The sequence below is a fragment of the Rhinopithecus roxellana genome, chromosome 6, assembly GCF_007565055.1.
Source record: "Rhinopithecus roxellana isolate Shanxi Qingling chromosome 6, ASM756505v1, whole genome shotgun sequence".
Classification (NCBI taxonomy): domain Eukaryota; kingdom Metazoa; phylum Chordata; class Mammalia; order Primates; family Cercopithecidae; genus Rhinopithecus; species Rhinopithecus roxellana.
In genome coordinates this window covers 44,457,538-44,465,928 of record NC_044554.1, presented here as the reverse complement: position 1 = coordinate 44,465,928, position 8,391 = coordinate 44,457,538, and positions in this window count along the sequence as shown.

Sequence of the window (8,391 nt, the reverse complement as noted above, 5' to 3'; positions counted from 1 at the left end):
CAGCTTCCCAAGTAGCTGGTATTACAGGTGCGCGTCACCATGTCTGGCTAATTTTTTGTATTTTTAGTAGAGACGGGGTTTCACCATGTTGGCCAGGCAGGTCTCAAATTCCTGGCCTCAAGTGATTCACCCACCTCGGCCTCCCAAAGTTCTGGGATTACAGGTGTGACACACCCAGCCTCAACTGGATTTTTATTAAGAACTGGGTGGGGACATTTCTCTAGTTTTTATGTGCAAGTAGCCCCAGCTCCATGGGCTCAGTTTTCTCAACCGTAGATTGGGGCCGACAGTGGTCGTCGGAGTTAATATTTTCTAAGTCCTCCCTATGTGGCACACGGCACAGGGTTCCCTAGGTGGGTGCTATGGTTTCCCTCAATTGAGACAAGGAAAATGAGACTCAGAAAAGCTAGCTTATTTCTGTTTATTTCTATCATGCAGCTTTCAAGGATTTGAGCCAGACAGGGTCTTGAACCGTCTTGAGTTGGGCCTTAAACCCTCCTGTTCCTCTGGAGTCTGGGCGCCCCCTGGTGGTCACAGCAACCCCTGCGGCTCAACTCCCATCTTCCTGATCCAACCTTCACCTGGTCACTCTGGGATAGGTGGGCCTCGGGCAGGTCGACCGTCAGAAAACCTACGCAACACCTGCTGAGATGCCCAGGAGGGTGGTGGTCCATCCAGCAGCCCAGGACCTCAAATCCCAGCTCTGCGGCCCTCAGCTCTGTGACCTCGGTGAGGTGCTCAGGTAGGAGGAATCACTGAGAGATTCATTTCTGTTTTGCTCTTGATGCATTTTCCCCTTCCTGGTTCCAAGAAGAGATCAAGTCTCCAGGTCTTTTCATGAGGTCATCTTTTGTTTCCTGGCTTTTATTGTGAATGCTGAACTAGTAGGGGATGACGCTGGGCTGTGTGGGGAGAGGGTGACTGGGGGAGTCTAACCCTGTCTTGTGTTGTAACAGGCTTGGGGCTAAAATCATTCAGTTTTGCTCCTTCACACATGAAAGCATTTTCCCCACCAATTGTGGGGCCCTGTTTCGAGCCTCCGGTGGGGTCCGCACATTCCAGGGAACAGGAGGGAAGGCTTCCTGCTAAGTCTCCTGAAACTTAAGCCCAGTCACTAACAACTATCTCTCAAGAGTGTCAAATAAAAATAAATCCAGGCTTAGTAAGGAGAGACTTTTTTTAAAAGGGCTATTGCAAAGAAGGAAAAAGTGCCAGGCATCGTGGCTTATGCTTGTCATTCCAGTAATTTGGGAGGCCAAGACAGGAGGACCCCTTGAGCCCAAGAGTTCAAGACCAGCCTGGGCAACATAGGGCGACCCCATCTCTCCAAAAAAAAAAAAAAAGTTTAATTAGCCAGGTGTGGTAGCACATGCCTGTAGTCCTAGCTACATGGAAGGCTGAAGCAGGAGGATCCCTTGAACCTGAGAAGTCGAGGCTATAGTGGGCTATGATTGCGCCACTGCACTCCAGCCTGGTGATAGAGCAAGACCCTGTCTCAAAAACAAAACAAAACAAAAAAGGAGGAAAGCATTTATTGCCAGAGAGACAAGATTCTGACCTTAAAGTCTGCAAGCTGCTCAATAGTTGGGCAAAAGGCAAAAAAAAAAAAAAATTGTTTTAATAGAAAGGAATAAACAAAGGCAGAATCGGGGAGACCAGATGCCACTGTCACTCATGCCTGTGAGCCCAGCATTTTGGGAGGCCAAGGCAGGAGGATGACTTGAGGCCAGGAGTTTGAGACCAGCCTGGACAACATAGTGAGACACCATCTCGACAGAAAAATTTAAAACTACCTGGGCATGGTGGTACACGCCTGTGGTCCCAGCTAGTTGGGAGGCTGAGGTGGGAAGATGGCTTGAGCCCAGAAGTTGGGGGCTGCAGTGAGCTATGATCGTGCCACTGCACTCCAGCCTGGGCAACAAAGCTAGATCTTGTCTCAAAAACAGAAACAAATCAAACAAGCAACGTGTGAAAGCTGTAGCAAACGAGCTGGAGTGCCGCAGCTGGGATGATGACCCTTAAGCGTTTGGACCTGGGGCTCAACGTTATGGGGAATCCATGAGGGTTTTGAGTGGGAGAGTGAGCTGACGCAGCTTACAGTCTGGAAAACAATGCTCCAGTGTATGGCCCAGAGACACAAGCTGTGGTCTCTGCTTGAGAGAAGCAGTTCCTGCTACACACCCCCAGCCTCCCCCCAGGACCAAGCCTGCAGCAGCCCAGTGCCAGGTCAAACGCCCTTTGGGGACCTAGGAGTTGAGGACCCGGTTTCAGCAGGACAACCTTGTCTTAAAGGGAAACCTGTCTTAAAGGGAACCCTTGCTCCCGAGGCTTCCTCCAAGAAGAGCTTATAGCCCCGCCCCCACCCCCAACACGTCGTGCTTGTTCCTAGGAGCACAAAGGGGCTTTGGGGGCAGCTGGAAGAAAACTAAAAGGCGGCAAAGCCCAAACCCCACCAGATAGGGTGTCTGCGCTGGGGATTGTTGGCTGATCACAGTCTCCAAAATGTTAACACACACTCTCTCATGACTTTAAAATGCACCCAGCATTGGCCAGGCGCGGTGGCTCATGCTTGTAATCCCAGCAATTTGGGAGGCCAAGGTGGGCGGATCACGAGGTCAGGAGATTGAGACCATCCTGGCTAACACGGTGAAACCCTTTCTCTACTAAAACTACCAAAAATTAGCCAGGCGAGGTGGCGGATGCCTGTAGTCCCAGCTACTCGGGAGGCTGAGGCAGGAGAATGGCGTAAACCCAGGAGGCGGAGCTTGCAGGGAGCTGAGATCGCACCACTGCACTCCAGCCTGAGCAACAGAGTGAAAAAATGCACCCAGCCTTGAGCCAGGCACGGTGGTTCACGCCTGTGATCCCAGCACTTTGGGAGGCTGTGGCTGGGGGGATCGTTTGGTTTCAGAAGTTTGAGGCCAGCCTGGGCAGCTCAGTGAGACTCTGTCTCCACAAAAAATACAAAAATGAGCCTGGTGTGGTGGCTCACACCTGTCATACCAGCATTTTGGAAGGCTGCGGTGGGGAGATTGCTTGGTTTCAGGAGTTTGAGACCAGCCTGGGTAACACACAGAGACCCCATCTCTATAAAAATACAAAAATTAGCTGGCATGGTGGTGCGTGCCTATAGTCCCAGCTACTGCAGAGGCTGAGGTGGGAGGACCCCTTGATCCCACAGGGTCAAGGCTGCAGTGAGACATATTGTTGCTACTGCACTCCAGCCTGGTCAACAGAATGAGACTCTGTCTCAGGAAAAGGAAGAAAGGAAGGAAGGTATCCAGCATGCAGATGCCCCCACACACGTACACATGCTTATGCACACATGCACAGTGTGCTGTTTACAGAGAAGAGCAAACGGGGATAGTAGAAGCAGGAAAAACAGATGGATTGATCATGCTGTCATGGTGGTGGCAGCCCCAGAATCAGCAGCTGTCCACAGCCGAGGCGGCAGCAGTAGCACCAAGTGGTTAGTGCACCCTGGATCCCCAAAGGCCTCCCTGCTCCCCCCAGGGTCTCGTGTAGGGGTCCAGCTGGTGGCCTCTGCTCCTTCCCTCCTTCATCTCCCCACCACAGCCGTGCTCTGGAGCCCTGGGGCATCTGTCCCCATCATCTGATGGAAGGGAGTCGTGGCCGGGTCTTGCACACCTCTGAGCCAGTGTCCCCAACGCCCAGCACAAAACAGGTCAGAAAGATGCCCATAGAGGGAGGAGTTCGCTTAGAAACTTCCCGTCCCCAGTGAGAAGCTCAGATTGGGAGACTATAGGGCAAGGGTTGCTGTGGGTCACACATAGACCTGGTGAGAAGCTGGAGAATGCAGCACAGCCTGGAGAGGGGGTCAGGGAGGAGGTGGGCAGCTCCCTCAGTCTCTCTTCACACTTCTTCCTATAGAATCTTCCATTCCCAGTTGACGACAGCCCTAGGAGCTGTGTGTGAAGTGATGTCTCGTTGTGGTTTGGATTTACATTTCCTTAGTGACCGATGACATCGTGCATCTTTTCAGGGGTTTATTGGCCATTTGTATATTTTCTTTGGCTAGATGTCTATTCAAGTCCTTTGCCCATTTTTTTAATTGGGTTATCTTTCAATTGCTGAGTTGTGTGAGTTCACTATGGTCAACAAGCTGGGAAAAAATGGGCAGGTATCTAGGCTCTGCTGGGTCCCTGGGGCAGCGAGCTGTGGGTGCCTCCACGATGTTTTCTGAATGAATGCCTAGAAAAACACACCCTTTCTCTCTCTCTCTCTCTCTCTCTCTCTCTCTCTCTCTCTCTCTCTCTCTCTCTCTCTCTCTCTCTCTTTCTCTTTTTTTAAGACACAAGGTCTTGCTCTGCCACTCAGGCAAGAGTGCAGTGGCGTGATCCTAGCTCACTGCAGCCTCCAACTCCTGGGCTCAAGCAATCCTCCCACCTCAGCTTCCCTAGTAGCTGGGACCACAGGCACCCACCATCATGCCTGGCTAATTTTTTTTATTTTTATTTTTTGTAGAGATGGGGTCTCACTGTGCTGCCCAGGCTGGTCTCAAACTCCTGGACTCAAATGATCCTCCCACTTTGGCCTCTCAAAACGCTGAGATTACAGCGAGTGCCCTTTTTATCCACATTGTACACATGAAAAAACAAATGCTTGGACAGATTCAGCGGCTGACCCAAGGTCACAGAGCCAGGCTGGAACACAGACCTCCATTTCCTCAACCCACAGTCAAACTATCTTGTGATTGTAGCTGTGGACTTGTGCTGACCTGTGGATGCCTCGGAAAAGCTACTAGGCAAGAAAAAGAAGAGGCAGAACAAAAGTGACCTCCTCTTCTGAAAAGATTTCTCAAGGGCCAGAGTCCCAGAAAAGGTTGCTGTCCTGGAAGGGACTGAAAGTTCTAGAAGTTGATTGCCAGTTGGGCTGTTTCACTGATGTGTGAGTATGTGTGTGTGCATACAGTGTGCCTGTGTGTTCATGCAGGTGTGCCAGCGGGTGCTGCAATGCCAGGACCCTGCCCGTCCATGCCCCTCTGCCCGCCTTGCCCCACAGTGCACCCGGCAGAGGCTGGGAGCCTGCAGAAAGCATAGCCGGGCAGATACTGCCACCTGCTGGACACACTGGGCACTGCATGCAGATGGCTTTGGGCCTGGCATTTCATCTCCTAGATCTTTTAAGGCGCCCAGAAAGTAGTGTCCTCCATCACCCCTCACTGCCTATGTGGGCCTCTGTAGAAAACACCTACAGGGTGCAATCCCAGCATTTTGGGAGGCTGAGGTGGGCGGATCACTCTGAGCTCAGGGATTTAAGATAACGTGGTGAAACTGCGTTCCTACAAAAAATACAAAAATCAGCCAGGCGTGGTGACAGGCGCCTGTATTCCCAGCTACTCGGGAGGCTGAGGCAGGAGAATTGTTTGAACCTGGGAGGCAGAGGGTGCAGTGAGCCGAGATCACACTACTGCACTCCAGCCTGGGAAACAGAGAGAGGCTCCACCTCAAAAATAAAAAAAGGAAAGCACCTACTGATGAAACTTTTGGCACCATGAACCACTTTAAGTCAAGTCAAGCCCTCTTCTCAGAATGTTTTCAAAAGCATAATATAAAGTAGGGCTGGGCATACTGGCTCACACCTATAATCCCAGCACTTCAGGAGGCTGAGGTGAGAGGATCACTTGAGGCCCGGAGTTCCAGACCAGCCTGGGCAACACAGCAAGACCCCATCTCTAAAAAAAATTTTTGTTTTAATTAGCTAGGTGTGGTGGCTTATACCTGTAATCCTAGCACTTTGGGAGGCCAAGGCAGGAGGATCACTTGAGGCCAGGAGTTCAAGACCAGTCTGGGCAACAGAGCAAGACCCCCATCTCTACAAAAACTTTCTTTAAAAATTTAGCCAGGTGTGGTGGCTCTCACCTGTAATCCCAGCACTTTGGGAGGCCAAGGCAGGAGGATCGCTTGAGACCAAGAGTTCAAGACCAGCCTGGGCAACATAGCAAGACCCTGTCTCAACAGAAAATTTAAAGGTCAGCTGGGTGTGGTGATGCAGACCTGTAGTACCAGCTACTTGGGAGGCTGAGGTGGGAAGATTGCTTGGGCCCAGGTGTTTGAGGCTGCAGTGAGCTAAGATTGCATCAGTGCACTCCAGCCCGGGGGACAGAGCGAAACCCTGTCTCTAAACAAATACATCAGTAAAGATGCAATTCTTCCCATCCAAGTTCCTCAATACTCTCCATGGATCCCTTGGAGATTAGGATAGCTCAGTTTAAGAGACTGGCCCATTCCCTGCCCGATGGCCCTGGGGCCTCCTCAGCCCCTTGGCCTACTACCACACAGAACCCAGCTCAGCTCACTCCCTCAGCCCCTGCCACTCTGTCTACAGCCCACCCGCTCCCCCAGCCTCCACCCTCTGACCTTCCCTCCTCAACACAGAACAAGGCACCACCTTCAGAAGCCAAGCCAGTGGCTTTCTGGATAATTTTACGGATAATTGTCCGATGCCGCCACGCCGGAAGGGGCCCACACCACAGTCCCTCTGTCCTGGATTCAAGGAGGGAGGCCCCTGCCTCCTGACACCCAGACATCACCACGTCTCACACCAGGGCTACCCGGCCATTTGTCCTGACCTATGGGGTCTTCTGGACAGTCTAGATAAACACTGAGTTTGTTCCTTAGAGTCTTGTCTTCCCTCCCCTAATTCCAGTCATTGTGAGGTTACAACACAAGTGTGAGGAAGTAGCCCTTTCTCCCTCCCTCACGCCATTCCTCTTTCCTTTCAACAATGTTTAATGAACACCTACTATGTGCTGGGTAGTATTCTGGGTGTTAGAAGTAGAAATAGTGAACAAAATAGGCAAAATCCTTGCTGTCTTCAAGTTTATATACCGTGTAAGGTTCTGATTAAATCAACAAGTTAAGGCCAGCTGCAGTGGGTCACGCCTGTAATCCCAGCATTTTGGGAGGCCGAGGTAGGAGGATCCCTGGAGACCAAGGATTCCAGACTAGCCTCAGCAACATAGCAAGACGCCATCTCTACAACAACTTTTTGAAAATTGGCTGGGCATGGGGGTGTGCTCCTGTGGTCTCAGCTACTTGGGAGGCTGAGATGGGAGGATTGCTTGAGCCAGGGAGGCCGGGGCTGTGGTGAGCTATGATTGCACCGCTTCACTCCAGCCTGGGGGACAGAGTAAGACTCTGTTTCTATTTTTTTAAAAAAGTACAAATAAATTTTAAAATAAATAAATAAATAGTATGTTAGGCAAAGCGTGGTGGCTCAGGCCTGTAATCCCAGCACTTTAGGAGGCCGAGGTGGGCAGATCACTTGAGACCAACCTGGCCAACATGGCGAAACCCTTTTTCTACTAAAAATACAAAAAAAATTTGCCAGGCCTGGTGGTGGGTGCCTGTAATTCCAGCCGCTTGGGAGGCTGAGGCAGGAGAATCGCTTGACTCTGAGAGGCAGAGGTTGCAGTGAGCCATGATCGCACCACTGCACTCCAGCCTGGGAGACAGAGCAAGATTCCGTCTCAAAAAAAAAAAAAAAATAGTATGTTAGAAGGTGACATTCACCATGAGTATAAGGACAGGAAGGAGAGGAGAGTGCCAAGGTGACCTCACAGACGAAGGTGATGCTTGAACAGCCCTGAAGGAGCAGAGAGGGAACCCCACACATGTCCAGGAAACAGCGGCCTGTCCAGCAAAGGGAACAACTCGGGAAAGACTCAGCCAGACAAGCAGCAGGAGCTGGGTGTGACAAGGTCACAGGCCAGGTTGGACAGGGACTTAGGGGGCCACTGGAAGGATTTGGGGTTTGCTCTGAAATGGGAGACGCTGAAGGGTTTGGGGCAGAGGAAGATGTGGTCTTGGAGCAGTTTTGTAGACTGACTTCTGGCGCAGTGAGGGGTGAGCGGGACCCGCCAGGCATTGTGAGAGCCCTGCCAGGGACGGGGGTGGTGGCAGCAGGGGAGGAGGGAGCAGCGGTCAGATTCTGGATCTCAGTTGAAGGATTTCCCGTAGGATGGATATGAAATGTGAGAGACAGAGCTGCCGAAAATGACGTAGGGAATTCTGTTTCCTGGGGCTGCTGAAACAGTGTACCACAAACCAGGTGGCTTAAAAAAACAGAAACGCAACCGGGCGCCGTGGTTCACGCCTGTCATCCCAGCACTTTGGGAAACCGAGGTGGGTGGATCATGTGAGGTCAGGAGTTCGAGACCAGCCTTGCCAACATGGTGAAACCCTATCTCTACTAAAAATATAAAAATTAGCCACGTGTGGTGGTGGGTGTCTGTAATCCCAGCTACTCAGGAGGCTGAGGCAAGAGAATCGCTTGAACCCGGGAGGCAGAGGTTGTAGTGAGCCAAGATCATGCCACTGCACTGCAGCCTGGGAGCAAGACTCTGTCTCAAAAACAAACAAACAAACA